This window comes from Apodemus sylvaticus, chromosome 22 (assembly GCF_947179515.1).
Source record: "Apodemus sylvaticus chromosome 22, mApoSyl1.1, whole genome shotgun sequence".
Classification (NCBI taxonomy): domain Eukaryota; kingdom Metazoa; phylum Chordata; class Mammalia; order Rodentia; family Muridae; genus Apodemus; species Apodemus sylvaticus.
This window is the reverse complement of record NC_067493.1, coordinates 13,208,253-13,224,510: the sequence shown is the minus strand read 5'-3', so window position 1 is coordinate 13,224,510 and position 16,258 is coordinate 13,208,253. Positions and strand designations below refer to the sequence as shown.

Below are 16,258 nucleotides of genomic sequence, written 5' to 3'. Positions count from 1 at the left end.
CCTGCTGGAATAGGTGTGTCACTGTGGGCGTGGACTTTAAGACCCTCATCCTAGTTACCTGGAAGCCAGTCTTCTAGCAGCCTCAGATGAAGATGTAAAACTCTCAGCTCCTCCAGCACGATGCCTGCCTGGATGCTGCCATGTTCTTGCCTTGATGATAATGGACTGAACTTCTCAATCTGTAAGCCAGCCCCAATCAAATGTTGTCCTTATAAGAGTTGCCTTGGTCATGGTGTCTGTTTACAGCAGTAAAACCCTAAGACAGTGGGCCATGTTTTTATACAAGGGATCCTTGAGGACCTGACAGTAATATCTTTGCCAGTGTCTAGAGCTTTTTGTGATTGATCCATGTGTGGAGCTCAGGTCTCTGCAGACCCCACCACCCCATTCCCTCACCTTTACCATGCAGGTTTGGAATTCACAGGAAATGTGTCTGGCAGAATTGTAGTGGATTCTATAATGAAGTAAGTACTTCTAGCTAACTGGTCAGAGATGGGATTTAATGTCAGAGATACTTCCACTGTATGGCTGAGTCATGCATGCTGTCTGTCTCATTGGTGTGATGGAAGTACCAGCTCAAAGCAATGTAGGGAATTACGAGCTAATGCAGTCTGTCAGGGTGGGAAGGCATGGCGGCAGGACCTGGTCACCATGTACCCACATTTGGGAAGCAGAAGAGTTGGGTACTGGGGCTTGGCTCACTCTTTTCATTCAGTCTGGGATTCCAGCCTGTGGGATAAGGCCACTTACATTCAGGGTGGGCCTTTATACTTCAGTTAACCTAATCTAGAAATTTCCTCACAGACATGCCCAGAGGTCTAAGTGATCTAAGAGTGTTAACCATCACCAGCCCATCTCCATGTCAATTTGACAATAATACACATCACTATTAAACTACAACCCTCTGCCTGTTTACACACCCTGCAGTTCCCATGGCTTATGATCATCTCCTAATTCACAATGAAAAATGCACGCAATCCAAAGTCCCTGTGGCTTTTTTTTTTAAACAGCAAGGCCTGTAGAGACGGCTCAGCAGTTAAGAGCACTGAGTGCCCTTCCAAAGATAAATGCAGACTGTCTCAGAGGCTATGGTGGTCCTTCCTGTGTGTCCCCACAACACTGAGAAAACAGAAAAATGCTTCCAACATGCAGTGATGTAAAGTAAACATCTCCCTAAGACTGGGGTGATCAGATCAAAGCAAGACTGAACGCAGCAGGGGAAACAGCAGCTCTGGAAGCTCAGTGCCTGGCATTTGTGTCTGGTGATGGAATCACCAGGGCCCCAAGGGCCCCAAATGGCTTATGTAGCTGCCTGCAGCACACATAGCCTATCTCTTGCCATAGCTCCACTTCAGGTCTTCTGCTTTCCTCAGGAGATGTCTCATGGTTCTAGCACTGCAGATATTCCAAGATCCCTGATGCAACCTAGACTGAATTCACCTCCATAGCCTTATGTAGTGGCCTCTCTGACTCCTTTTAACAACTCTGACCCTGGCACACATGGTCTAGCCTCAGTGTCTCTAAGGAACCTCGGCACCAGACTTCACACCTCCTGCCTTACTCTTGCATATTTCGTGCCAGCATAGTACCATATGATAGGCATTGCCAAGTTCTGCTAATTTGGGATGGACCCCAGTTCCCTTGGATCAGTTACATCAATTTCTGCAGCTGTGCCTGGAAACACATTTCCCTAGGTGATTGTTTTCAAGCAGGGAACTCCCTGGGTAGTCCGGTCTTTTCAGATAATTTACATTTAGTAGGTGGCACCTGCAGTGGGTAAGGTCCTGCCTTTAGGGCCCCTTTGTGTAGAAATCCAGTGCAGAGCCGTGGTTTCTCCTTCATGCCATTTCTCTTGTTCGCAATCACAGCTGCTGGGCACACGGCGAAGGCTCTGCTCCCTGGATAGACCGCACATCTTCCACTTCCCTTTCACTCTGTCTTACTGTAGACCTGGAGGATGGCAGTGAGCAGTAACTGTGGCACAGCCCAAATGCCATCCCATGTTAAGACAAATTAGTCCATTACCTTAGAATTCAGCATCGATGTTGTTTGCCAGAATATAACACAGTGTCCTAGGGGAGTTCCCAGTCCAGTCTTGTTCTTTTCCAAACTTCATGAGCCAGGTTCTCACCATCCACATACATGCAGCATTCTGGTCTCCCGACTTCCCACCAGCATGGTCCAGGGACTTCTGTTTATAACATCCGAGGGCTTCTCTAGCCGGAAGTTCCAGACTCTTCCACATTCCTCTAGCAAACCAGTTACTAAGTAACTAAGGCTGGTGAGCCACAGCAAAGATAGCATGAGGAAGTATCAGTTTTCCGAGTAAGTTACTTTCCTGTTGCCGTGGCCACAGTCTCTGATGAAAGTGGTCACTTAGCCCTGATTGCCTTACATGGGTCAGACCAGAGGCTCGGGAGAGTGGGTGGAGCTGTGTGCTAAAGCAGCCGACGCATTTGAACAACTTCTGTCGGGTAGAAGTTGATAGACATTTGTTATGATAGCCATGATATACTTTTTCCTCAGGGAATTTAAACACAGAATCTTTGTATCAGATTTAGTGTTACAACTAGCCATGAAATACCGTCTGGTTCTAGAATAGTAGAAATTGTCATGGTAATAATGGAAAAATAAATCTCCTCATAATATTCCTCACGCTTCTCTGCTTTCATTTAACACTGGTGCAGGTTTCATAAGTATTTTGGCTCATTTATTTATGCAATAATTCTTATTATTTTCCTTGGTCAAAACCTAAAGAGTAGACATATCTAGTGGCACTAAATGGTGATCCCATAACCAGGTTGAGACTTAGCTCTCAGTGGGGGGAGTGGGGTGCTGGAGGTATTTTAGGTCAGGGCATCTGTCCCCAGTTTGGAAGCAGGAGCTTGAAACAAGGGAGCAGCATCTTAAGCTATTAGGGCTGTTGTTACCTTTGTCTTTCAACCCAAACAGATGTGGCAGTGCAGAGTTCCAGCTATCAGCAATTAACAACAACAACAATAGCCAACAACAGAAGGCTTAGCAGCTCCCATAGAGGCTGAAGGGAGGGAAGGTCAGATAGTGGGGTTGGGGCTCATCATACAGGATGAGGATTCTGGCACCCGTGGAATATTGAGGAGTCAAGTTTAATTGCATTTATTTGTTTAGCATGCCCTGTGAAGGCAGAGTAATAGAAGGCAGGTTGTGTTGAGTAGCTCGTGGGTTTGGAGCTCTTTGCAGTAATTGGCAGGGGTGGTTCTTCTGGGTGAGGTGGTCCTGAGGAGGAGAATGGGCTTCAGAGCCAGTCGACTTTGTGACAGAGCGCGCTTCCATGCCCCCTGCGTGTAGGGTTCTATCTACCACTAAGCTGTTATCAATCCTTGATGCATGGCTTTTAAGTGTATTTTTCTCTCTTTAGCTTGGGCTTATTTGTTGACTATATAAAAGCATTTGTGGGCCCAGAGAAATGGCTCAGTGCCTAAGAGCAGCAAGCTTGCTTCTAGAAGTCAGAATTTGCATCTCAGCACCCATGTCTGGAGGCACACGGTTGCCTATAACTCCCCCTCCTGGGGATCTGGTGCCCACTTCTGGTCTCTACACATATGGCAGATGTCTACATAGGTGCGCACACTTATACACATAAAGGTTTTTAAAAAATAATTCTTACCTTGCTGGTCTCAGTGTTGTGGATTAAATAAGATGATTTATGTGAAAGCCTTTTGTCGATGATCCTCTGGATTCAGGTGTGAGTTGTTATTAATAAAAATGACTTGCCATTTGCAGTGGGGAGCCTGGATAGCGGCTTTCTTTTAATTCATTCATCATATGTAAATGCATTGTATTCTTGCAATCAGAAATGCTTAATGAAGGTCATGATTAGAAACAGAGGGAGTGCGCCAGTAAACCGGGGCCATTGTTCTTTGTTTTGAGGCAGGTCTCATCATCCTGGCTGCCCTAGAACTCACAGAGATCCCCCTGCCTCTGCCTCCCATGTGTTGAGAGTAAAGGAGTGTGCTCTAACATGCCTGGCTAGAAGACCATTTTTTTTTTTTTATTCGATATAATTTATTTACATTTCAAATGATTTCCCCTTTTCTAGCCCCCCCACTCCCCGAAAGTCCCGCAAACCCCCTTCTCTTCCCCTGTCCTCCCACCCACCCCTTCCCACTTCCCCGTTCTGGTTTTGCTGAATACTGCTTCACTCAGTCTTTCCAGAACCAGGGGCCACTCCTCCTTTCTTCTTGTACCTCATTTGATGTGTGGATTATGTTTTGGGTATTCCAGTTTTCTAGGTTAATATCCACTTATTAGTGAGTGCATACCATGATTCACCTTTTGAGTCTGGGTTACCTCACTTAGTATGATATTCTCTAGCTCCATCCATTTGCCTAAGAATTTCATGAATTCATTGTTTCTAATGGCTGAATAGTACTCCATTGTGTAGATATACCACATTTTTTGCATCCACTCTTCTGTTGAGGGATACCTGGGTTCTTTCCAGCATCTGGCAATTACAAATAGGGCTGCTATGAACATAGTAGAACATGTATCCTTATTACATGGTGGGGAGTCTTCTGGGTATATGCCCAGGAGTGGTATAGCAGGATCTAGAAGACCATTTTTAAGTGAGAGTTATTGCAGAGATTTTGGCAATAGCTAAATAATTGGTTTTAAACATTAATGTTTTTGTGTATCTGAAGTGTTGTACATTTTGGCTAATGAAAAGAAAGTACACTTGAAGGATACACTGGAAGGCTGAGCAGGGGAAAGTCAGAGCGAGTGAGCGAGATGGTGTGATGTGCCTCACTCTGCATTTCTGTAGCAGGCTATTTTTAGCATCTCTTTGAATCACTGATGAATTCTCATTTGAAGATTGAACCATTAAAGGAGAGAAAAATACAAACTAGTTTAGGCAAGGATGCATCCTTCTAGGCCCAGATCTGTTTCAGGCTTTAACTTGAACAGAGGCACTTCCTGTAGCCACTGGTTTGCAGTCTTTGAAGGAGCAAGGGCCTTCAGACGGGTGCCAGGAGATCAGCCAAGGACACGCTGCTCTACTTTTTCAAAGGAGACGTTTACAAACTTTGGAGCTGGGGATTGTTTAATGAGGAGGCTGTATGGCATCTCTGATGCTGGACAAAGGAGTCAGTCAGGCATCCGGTGGCCTCACTATGCCTCTCCTGTCCTCGGGTCCACCCTGTGGCCCCCATCTGTCTCCTGCGCCCCACCCCCCATCTGTCTCCTGTCCCCATCCTGTCTGCCACTCTTGTCCCCAGTTCTTGGGCTGCCTCTGAGTATGGCTCAAGAAATCTGCTTCCCGAAGCCAGCTGGTGCCGGTCCACGGTGCCGTTCAGCAGCCTTGCCACGTGCTTCTTGTCTTCGGCCTCTCCTCGAGTAGGGAGCCTTATTTTATCCTAAACCAATTATTCTTATTTTTATCTTTCAATGCTCATTCCAGAGAGGCTCATTAACTGTTTGATGGCCTGGAAACAACTCTTCCCCAGCTCTTATTCTCAGCCGAGGCCCACGTGACTCTCCAAAGTGGCCATCACAGATTCAGTTCAAGGTCGTCAAGTCCAGGCCATGTCCAGCTCTCTCTTGCTCAGATAGGTCAGAAGTTAGCATTGCCCCCACTCCCCACCTTAGGCATTTGAGAAAAGTCACTTATTTGTCAAGTGATCAGACATTGTGTGTCTTCTGAGTGTTAGGGAGACAAACAGCGAAGAGACAAAGCTGGAGGGGAGAGGAGTGGAGTGCGTATGGGAAGTCTGAGAACTTCAGTGCCGCGTCTGCCCGCCAAGGGAGATGAACCTAACAAGCAAACACTGGCCTGGCCTGAGTTGTTAAGCGTTACAACTGGACAATCTACTTTCTTTTGAAAACAAAGTCTATTTGCTGTGAATATCTGCCCATCTTCAACCTCTACATTTTTCCCTCTCCAGTGATTCTGTTATTTTTTTTTAAAGATGTATGTATTTATTTATTATATGTAAGTACATTGTAGCTATCTTCAGACACTCCCAGAAGAGCGCATCAGATCTCATTACAGATGGTTGTGAGCCATCATGTGGTTGCTGGGATTTGAACTCAGGACCTTCAGAAGAGCAGTCAGTGCTCTTAATCGCTGAGCCATCTCTCCAACCCGATTCTGTTATTTTTGGTATGCTAATGAAGAGCTTCACACATTGAATGTCAGACCTAAGCTGGAACATTCCAGAAGCCATCTCAAGTCTTAGGGTTTTGTTTGTTTGTTTGTTCGTGCTTACATGGTTTTTGCTCTAGGCCAACAGTGATTGGAAGCTGCTGTGAACTCCTTTCTGGGTGGCACCCAGGCTCAGGATCCATGTGCACTGTGGCCCATCTCTGCAGCCTTCAGTCTGGGGGAGTGGTCATAGGCCAGGCCCTGGCAGTGTTTGGTGCCCAGTTGTGTCCTAGGCTAGCTCTTCTTAACATTAATCCTTTAATGCTTCTCCCAGTCTTATCCTTGTCTCTTGAGAGACTTAGGTCTGAACGAACTGCCTGCAGTCTTTTAATGAGCGAGCGGAGAAGCCCACTTGAGATTGAAGTGAGCTCAAGTGTCCATTGCACAGTGGCCTTCTATGTAGTGGGCACAGAGGAAAGAGACATGTGTTACCAGGGTGTCCGAGCAGGGCTCTTCATTAAGTGTCACTGCTGGTTGCTCACTGGTAAGAAAGGGATGGGAAATGCTAGTCCCAGCCTGCTAGAGCTGAGGAGATGTGTGCTAATGAGCAGTACCTGAAGGCCCCTTTAGCAGTTGCTATCCTGCATGGAAGGCATTAGAAGCTGTGCCCAAGACCTGGATAGCACTGTTTAGAGTGTTGTGGGGTTGGGGAGCAGGGATCCCATTTATGCTGACAGTGTCAGGAAGAGGATACTTACTGAGGGGACAGACTGGTGGTGTAGCCCAGAAGGGTGTGTCCCTTCCCTGTAGACCTTGTGTGGTAGGTGTGGCTTTAGGGTAGGCATCTCTCCTATGGCTAGAGAGCACTGGGTACCTTTAGGCCTGTGCTAGACCTAGACTGCAGAGACTGGTGTCAGCTAGAACAGGAAGTACTTATTTGATGTTTCAAGGATACAGGCTTCCCCCAGGTACCAAGAAGCCTTATTCCTGACTGCAGTGCTCAGTGCCTGGGGTTACTAATCAAGAACTCTCTCTGCCTCCTACCGTTCTTGTAGAAGTGGAGAGGAGGGGAGGAGGGGAGCCTTCACTAAGTATGGGTGTGTCTCTGGAGATCCTTAACACCTGACACTGCTGACTCCCAGTGTGAGTGGCTGGAGACGCATCTGCACTGTACCCAGTGTGCCAGGATCAAACTGCATCTGCAGGGTGGTAGCAAGGTGTTGAGATGATGCGGAGCTGTTATCTAAGAGCACATTCACCTGAGCACCCCGAAGGGCAGGTCCTCAGTGTGGCTTCCTGCAGCCGCTCCCAGGCTGCCCTCAGCCGTCTTCACACATCTCTCAACACTCAGTTTCCCAGTGTGTGATGCAGAGTCTTTCTAACACATAGTGGAGGGCTAGAGCCAAGGGGCAGAATTCAGCCACATGTAGTTTCAGTATGGCTTTTATTTGTGATTCTGTAACCAGGCAATGACTTGTATAAAGACAAAGTAAACGTTCTCGTGTGCTGATAAGCCTGGATTCACAGGCAGAAATACGGAATGACTCCTTTGGAGTCACTCATCGATGCTACCACAGCGGCCCAGCTAAGTGGACCTCTGCTCATTGGCTGCTTAGTGTTTCCTCTCGTTTGCTCTTTCCCCCCTTGGAAGATTGGGCCATTGCAGGGATCAGTTTGATGGAGTGGCCCCTCGCGTGAACGACAGCATTCTTGTTAGGACTGACCTACAGAGGCCTACCGCAGCCCTGTCCAGAGCAGCCACAGCCTGCCAGTCTTCCTTTCAGTATTTTTGACCAAGCCACTGTTAGTTTGGTCAAATTTAGCTTCTGGTCCCAAGGTTCTGTAAAGTCACACTTTGTCAGGAATTGTTTTCCTTTCTTCATATCGCACTGGACTCATAGGCACCCCAACGTCCAGCTTCCAGGGGGTCCTACATCCCCTACTAACCTCCAAGGGCACCAGGCACAGTTGTGGTGCACACACATACATGGAGGCAAAACTCTCATACACAGAAAATAAAGTAACTCTAAAAAGAATTTTTAGAAGTACTAATCCTAGCTGACGATGATATACGCTATATTTAATGGACACCACTGGGTTTTATTTCGACTTACTCCTCTGCCTCTGCTGCTGACATCTCCTGCATCGCCTGCTTTATACTTCTCCGTGTTCCCTGCCAGCTCAGTGAGGATGTGTAAGGGCAGGTCCTTGGCTGCTACGTAACGGTGTCTCCTGCACTGGTTCCTAACAGTTCTCTTATATGTTGTATTGAGTCATGGGACCAAATAAACATGTTCTGCTGTAAAAGATACAAGTATGTAATGCAGTGGGAGCTGAATCGCCGAGAGCACAGGGAAAACACAAATGCTGCTACCGGTGCCGGACCTAGAAGTCATAATCCCACCTGCTCCTGCCTTCCCCCTCCTTGCCTTCCTCCCTCTCTCCTTTTGTCCTTCCTTCTCTTTCGTGTGCTGAGCTATATCCCCAATCCCCTAAAACGCCATGCTTCACGTTTTATGAGTTGTGGATTCCTGACACTAACAGTGGCCACGTCTCTCAGGACTGAGTGTGGCGAGCAGAGCCTCGTTTGTGAGTGGTTAGGTGCTGACGGCCGATCCCGTAGGTGGAACCAGGCCTTGTGAAGGTGTGGAACAAGGAAAGAGTCGAGCAAGCACCCATACCCGCAGGGACCACGTGTGAGCTTTGCAGCTTCTGTTTTCTGTGAAGCTAGAATTGGGAGGCTTAAGACCTGTGGCGGGGACTGAAATAGTAAACAGGTTTAATGCGATCAGATTAGGGGAGTACAGGCAGATTAACAGGGAGCATGTTAGAACGTCTGTTTTCATAGGAAGCCTTTTTATATCCCAGAACTTGTTTCATATTGACTTTACATGTCATGAATAAATGAGATTAACAGGAAACACTTTTCTTATCGTTGACTTTGTAAGATGCCCGGAGAAAGACTTCTGTCTTCCATGCTAGGTGCTGAGAAACGCAAACCTGAGGTAATTTGTGCTGCTGTTGATACGAAAGGTCTAAAATGTGTTTGAAGTCACCTGAACTCATGTTCATTATCATAAGAAACGCCCATTCTCTACACTCCTTTCTTGATTTTAGAAATAGACTTGAAAGCAATAAGAACAAACCTGGGTGGTTATTTATCCTAAGGTGTGGCTCACTGTGGATTCATGATTTACCGTAAAGGAGTTTTATTTGGTAGCAACGTTTTAACGATTACCCGGAGGCCACCTGAGAGCAGTTTGATGCTGTCATGTAGAGGCGGCTAATGAAATCCCAAATGGCCAAGGGTGAATATATTTCTGATGGGATTTAAGAAAGGGGTGTGGCTCCAGAAGGACCACCCCTTTAATTATTGATTTGTTTGTTCTTGGAGTCAGGTGTTGAGGTTTGGCCTTTTGCTATGTATTGTAATGTTGAATATGGCCCCCAAGGCCTGGTCCCCCAGGGACAAGAGAGTCTCCATGCACACAGAGTGGTGCTGTGTGACCGACTCTTTAGTTTACAGCTAGAGGTTGAATAAGGATGCTGACAGTCTGCGTCTAGGCAGAAGAGAGGGAGGTCGCGGTTTGGTGCCTGGGCTTTGGGTCTGAGAGGGACCGTGGAGAGAGAAGAATGTGGAGAGAGAAGATGCAGTGGGGTTGCCGGGCCATGAAAACATGGCTGTGGGGCGGGAAGGGCTGCCCAGATGGAGTATGGCCAGTGATAGCTCGGGGTGAGCGAGAGGAAGGAGACGTAGTAGATAGAGGGTAGATATCTGCCCAGCTCCAGTGCACTAAAGGCTTATTATAAATATTAAAGTTACATGTCTTTTATCTGGGAATTGAATGATTAAAGGCAGGTTAGTAACCCCTGGCTGAGATTAATTATTGCAACAGTCAGCGAGTACTTAAAGGTCTGTATGCTACTCTACATAGTATTTCTTTCTTAGATTCTCATAATAGGATCTTCAGTTCACCCGTCTGAGCCAGAAGCCTGCAGAATGGTACTGCTCGGCACAGCGGCCAGTCGATTCATAGTATTGCTTATATTAATACTAATTAAAATTAAATAAAACATTGAGTCTCTTCATCATACTTGCTGGATTTTTGCCATGCAGGCTAGCGCTCTGGGAAGCTGGAGCCCGTCCAATCGAGCATTACTCTCTGGAACATTTCCCTCATGACAAGGAGCACGGGTGGACAGGCTGCCTTAGGGTGTCCCCTGACTCCACAGTGAGGGAGGCATCTCAGCCTTCTCTCCCACTTCTGACCATTGTGGGGCTGTGTCAGGAGCCTAGTGTCTGAGAGCTTGGCAGACACCTTCTGTCCCTTGCAGGAACACCTGCTGGGCCCCCGGGGTTAAGCCTAGCTTGACTAGAACAGAAGCTGCCTTTCACGGACCCACAGACCATGACTGCATCTCTCAGCTTTTATTCAGTTTAAATGCCTTCCTCTTCTGGCTTATGAGGTATCACCAGTTATCTGAATTACAACTTAAAGTCAGTGTCTAAATCCATAACCCATCCATGTGTCCTTTCAGATGGCAGACCCCTGCTGTGTGCTGGTTTACACCATTGCCACCTCCACAAAGTCCTGGTCGCCTGGAACCTCACTTGCTTCTTCTGGTGCACTGAGAAGTGCACACATGCAGGCAAAATGTCATACGCACAAAATGAATGAAGAATTTCTCAGGGGCACAAGTTTACAGTTCCCATGGAAGTTAGAAGAGGGCATCAGATCCTCTGGAACTGGAGTTACAGATGGTTCTGACCACCATGTGGGGACTAGGACTCAAACCTAGGTCTTCTGGAAAAGTGACCAGTGTTCTTAACCACTGAGCCATCTCGCCAGCCCCAGGATTTCACCTCTTGGTACCTGTGCAGTGTTTCACATGTAATAGTCTAGACCACTCACACAGTCGAGTTAATTCTCAAAGACCTTTCTGATTTTTGACCTGTATTAGAGACATTAGTAGCTTTGCAGGGAAGAAATCTGTGATCGTTTGTATCTGAAGAGAGACCACCATCTAGTTAGTACCAGCGGTGCTCTGTCTGGCACTGGCTCGTCCTGTGTGACCATGGACAAGGTGCTTTCTGAAGCTTCAGTTCTTCCTGCAGTGGATAGTCTGCTGGCTTTGAAGACTGAGTTAGGCCCATATGCGATGTTGGTTGTAGAATTGATCCTGACTGCAGCCATGTACCAGACGGTAGCTAATAGTAAAAGCAGTGGTTCCGTAGATCCTCACAGACTGCGGAGTTCCTAGGTGTAACTGACACTGGCATATACTGGATACTTTTCTTGCCCCAGGCACAGCCAGTTAATGTCCACCTCTCTAGTGGAGCCTACCTGTTGGTCACTTAGCCACAATTCTGTTGATGTGATGAAATGCCACGGCTACAGCTAGTAGGAGAAAGTGTTGGAGGGGTTTTGTTTTTTGTTTTTTGTTTTTTGAGCTGTTTCTTTGGGTTCTTGTACCTCTCCCTCCCTTTCAACCCTTATCCTGACTCCTTTCAACCCCCCATCATTAGGGAAGAAAGAAAGAAGGTTAGAGGGGGAAGGGGGCGTAGATCCTTTTCAACCAGCAAAATATAGACCGTTTCCTGCTGATTAGGGGCATTGGGTTCCTTAGGGCAAGTCCAGTCTTGGTTGTTGTATGTATCTGAATTGTATCTCCAATTTCTTCTTCTTGTCAAACCACAACAATAGTAACCAGGTCCTCCTCCTCCCTCTCTTCCTTCTCCTCCTCCTCTTCCTCCTCCTCCCCCCTCCTCCCCCCTACTTCTTCCTTTTCTCCCCACTACCTGTTCCTTATTCAGTCACCTATTGTCTCTCTCAGGGCTCTGGCATTTATTCCTTCTTCAAAGACCCCAGAATTAAACTCCCTGCAGCTGGTAAAAATCACTCCCCTCCTAGAGCAGGAGACAGTCACAAACTGCAGCAGCCCCATATCCCACACCTGGGATTAGATAAAAACAGGTTCACATAACCTAACTTTTTTTTTTTTTAAAGAAACCCAAATTCTTACTACAAAGATTTCCTTGGTATTATTCCAGAGTCCCTTCTGGTGGAGAAGGCATGGTGCAGGTGCAGTGCAGGAAACTGAGAGAGGGATCATATCGCAACCCTACCATATCCTCCCCAAACAGTGCCACCAACTGGGGGCCAGGTGCACTGCTTGTTCAGACTTCTTAAACCCATCAAGTCAGACTGGCTGAACTAGTGCAGGAGAAATGAGGCCTGGGTCATCTAAACCCGAGAATAGAGTTCTATATTTGTAAGTAAGTTGATATACACAGATTACTTTTTTTTTTAAAAGTATTTTTTAAAAGGCTTATTTTATTTTAAGTTCTATATATGCATGTGTGTTTGTGTGTTAAGTGAGAGGTGGTTGTGAGCTGCCTGTCCTGGCTGATGGGAACTGAACTCGGCCCTCTGCAGGGGCAGTAGGCCAGCATTCCTAACCTCCAAGCCATCCCCTGCATTTCTCTTCTACTCTTTAACATCAATAGCAAGCCTTGGAGCTGACTTTTAAAGATGTCTTTAAAAGGATGGTGGCTGGCTTCCTGTGTTGATTCTCAGAGTCACCTGAACTGGTGTAGCTCAGGCGTGTTCAGATAATCGTTTGGAAGACTTGGCGTTGCCTTTCTTTGTTTCAGAACCTGCACAGCTAGCCCGGTGCCTGGGCTGCCTCTGCCACTGGTGACTGCGGAGAAGCGGCTTGGCAAGGCTCAGCCATCTTCTAAGATGCTTTGTTCTCAGTGTCTTGAACTCACTGATTTTGCAACAATGACCCCGTGTGTCTTTATCTCTATATTTTTCATTATCAAAAATGTCTATGACTAACAAGATTCTAATTAAATACAAATATTGTTGGTAAAAATGAACAGTCCTTGTGTGAATGATCGATATTATTGGACTGATTCTATCAGTGCCTGTAGACATGTCTTACTGCTGGGTGAACAAATCAAACTGCTGCGTTGAAGGTACTTAGACTATAACTGACTGTTTTTCTATTCTTCAACTCTTATTAACTGTGAACCCTTGAAGTTCTTTCTAGAATTTATTGCAGAGTAGGGAGCTGGGCTATATAAGGCTGTAAGTACTGCATTAGATCTTTCTTTAAGCTAATTAAAAAATTAATAGTTGTGGGATTAAGGCTCCCTTGGTGAAATTGTTGAGTTGTAAAATATGAAGTTCAGGCTTAGGTGAAGGCTTGAGAACATTCCAGGCACTGTTATTTAATTATTTTCTTTATTTCCCATTTAGCTCTGATCCTGCTTGCTGTTCCTGCTGACACCTGAGCTGCGGCGGCGATGCTGCTGAGACCCTTTCAGCCCTCAAGTCAACCTACTTGGTAGGAGCGTCTTCTAGCCTCAAGGCTCCTCAAGTGCAGCAACAGAATGATCTAGAAATATAATTGAAAATAGTATAGCATAAAAACTGGACATGAGACTTCCAGAGGACCCTGCTATACCTCTCCTGGGAATATACCCAAAGGATTCCCCGGCATGCAATAAAGACACATGCTCCATTATGTTCATAGCAGCCTTATTTATAATAGCCAGAAGCTGGAAAGAACCCAGATGTCCCTCAAAGGAGGAATGGATACAGAAAATGTGGTATATTTACACAATGGAATACTACTCAGCAATTAGAAACAATGAATTCGCAAAATTTTTAGGCAAATGGTTTGATCTGGAAATATCATCTTAAGTGAGGTAACCCAGTCACAAAAGAATACACATGGAATGCAATCTCTGATAAGTGGATATTAATTAGCCCAGAAGCCCTGAATACCCAAGGCACAAATTGCATAACAAATGACTCCCATGAAGAAGTATGGAGAGGGTCCTGATCCTGGAAAGGATTGATCTAGCATTGGAAGGGAATATAAGGACAGAGAAAAAGGAGGGAGGTGATTGGAGAAGGGATGGAGAGAAGAAGAAGGTTTATGGGACATATGGGGAGGGGGGATCTGGGAAAGGGGAAATCATTTGGAATGTAAACAAAGAATATAGAAAATAAAAATATTAAAAAAAAGAAAATAGTATAGCATAAAAGATATTAATGTCTTTGAATATTTCCTATCAGTGTATTTAGTTTTTTTATTTATTTTTTCTAAAGATCGATTTATTAGAATTCCTTTTTTTCAACATATCTTTTCTTTTTTTTTCTTTTTTTATTCGATATATTTTTTATTTACATTTCAAATAATTTCCCCTTTTCTAGCCCCCCACTCCCCGAAAGTCCCATAAGTCCCCTTCCCTCCCCCTGTTCTCCTACCTACCCCTTCCCACTTCCCTGTTCTGCTTTTGCCCTATACTGCTACACTGAGTCTTTCCAGAACAAGGGGCCACTCGTCCGTTCTTCTTGTACCTCATTTGATGTGTGGATTATGTTTTGGGTATTCCAGTTTTCTAGGTTAATATCTACTTTTTAGTGAGTGCATACCATGATTCATCTTTTGAGTCTGGGTTACCTCACTTAGTATGATGTTCCTATCAGTGTATTTTAATATATTGATAATAATTAAAGGTCTTCGTGTTTAACCAATGTTTTGGGATGTTAGCATTTTGGGATGTTAAAAGAGAAAAACTATCGCTTCTCGGCCTTTTGGCTAAGATCAAGTGTAAAAGAGACAAACTATGACTGGATATATTCGTTTCATTTTTTGTGTGAAGCATATAATATGACTCTCTAGTTTATGTCTTATTAAACAGTTCTATTCTTTTCCCCCATGATATTTTTTTAAAATAAGATTTTATTTTATGTGTATGGGTGTTGGCCTGCACGTGCACATGTGAACTATGAGCATGTAATCCCTCAGAAGAGGCGTGAGATCTCCTGGCAAATGGTTGTGAGCTGTCATGTGGCTGCTGGGACTTGAACTCAGATCCTCTGCAAGAGCAGCCAGTGTTCTTAACTGCAGAGCTCCAGTACTGCTCCCAGCCCTTAACTGAACTGTCTGGTTCTCAAGCATGACCTTTGTATATGACAGCATTGTGTCACAGTGTCAAGAGGTGGGGCATGCTGCAGAACTTTTTCTTCCAATTCTTCTGTGCCCACTCCTTGTCAGGCGGTCCCATCTAACGGACCACCCATCTTGTATCTAAATGTAATCAAAGGATTGTCTGTTGACTGCAGAACTCCCAGTGATGGAAGGACACATTCTGACTGTGCACCCTCAGCCAGTCAGATCCCGAGGCCTCCTGGTAACAGTTATCCCCTGTCCTTGATATCATTAGTGCAGAAGGGAAATGTGTGGTGCTCAGCACCGTGTGCTTCAGAAGCCAGGGAGCTGGGCGGTGCGTAGATATCAGCACGAGCTGCAACACAAACAGAATAGGCAACACACTACTTTGAATCCCTATGATCATTTATCTAGGATGCATCTAGTAATGCTTGTTATTTCATCCAGTGAGAGAATCAATAATTGATAAGGTCTCAGAAAAACAGGAGTGTAAGAAACACTTGCAAAAACAGGAATCCAAAAGTCCTTTCAGAACCCGTTAAAGATAACTGCAAAAACCCTACAGCTAATACTGGAACCATTAGTAACAGAGTCAGTGTTAGGAATGAGGCAAGGGTGTGGCCACTGTGGGCTGGATATCCTGTGTGCACAAGGCACCAGGAATGGAAGTCAGAATACCCAGGAAAGGAAGACGAAAGAAGTGAAATTAACCCTACAGTCTCAAAAGTAGGGGAAAGAGTGAGAAACAAGAATGAATATATATGCACATACATACATATATATATGTGTGTGTGTATATGTATGTGTGTGTGTGTATATATATATATATATATGTATATATATATTCAGTACAGTTTTTTACATACTCTGCAGAAACAGATGTATAGAAAAAAAGACAAAATGGCTGGGTATTAATACAGTACAGTGGTTTTTAAAATTTCTCGAGATTTCTGTCTTTTTTCCCCACAGACTGATGCTTGTCCCCGTCTACGGCTAAATACTTTGAGGCTTCAGGCTGCTGCCATTTCTGATTGTAGACTCAGTTACAGAGGCATACAGCCTGTGATTTCCGAGCACTCTAGAGTTCTGAAACAAGCAGGGCCTAACAGCTCAGAGGGCTGCCATGTGTCCCTGTCCCTGTCCGTGTGTGTGTGTGTGTGTGTGTGT

General features: G+C 45.4%; 1 protein-coding gene across 1 annotated transcript in view; it reads left to right on the top strand.

The window, feature by feature from the left end:
* Positions 1-16,258, top strand: part of Wasf3 (WASP family member 3) — a 90,399-nt gene that overhangs the window by 24,689 nt on the left and 49,452 nt on the right. The window contains exon 2 of the mRNA XM_052168691.1: positions 13,387-13,474. The gene's annotated coding sequence lies outside the window, so the exon portion shown is untranslated. The remainder of the gene's footprint in view (positions 1-13,386; positions 13,475-16,258) is intronic.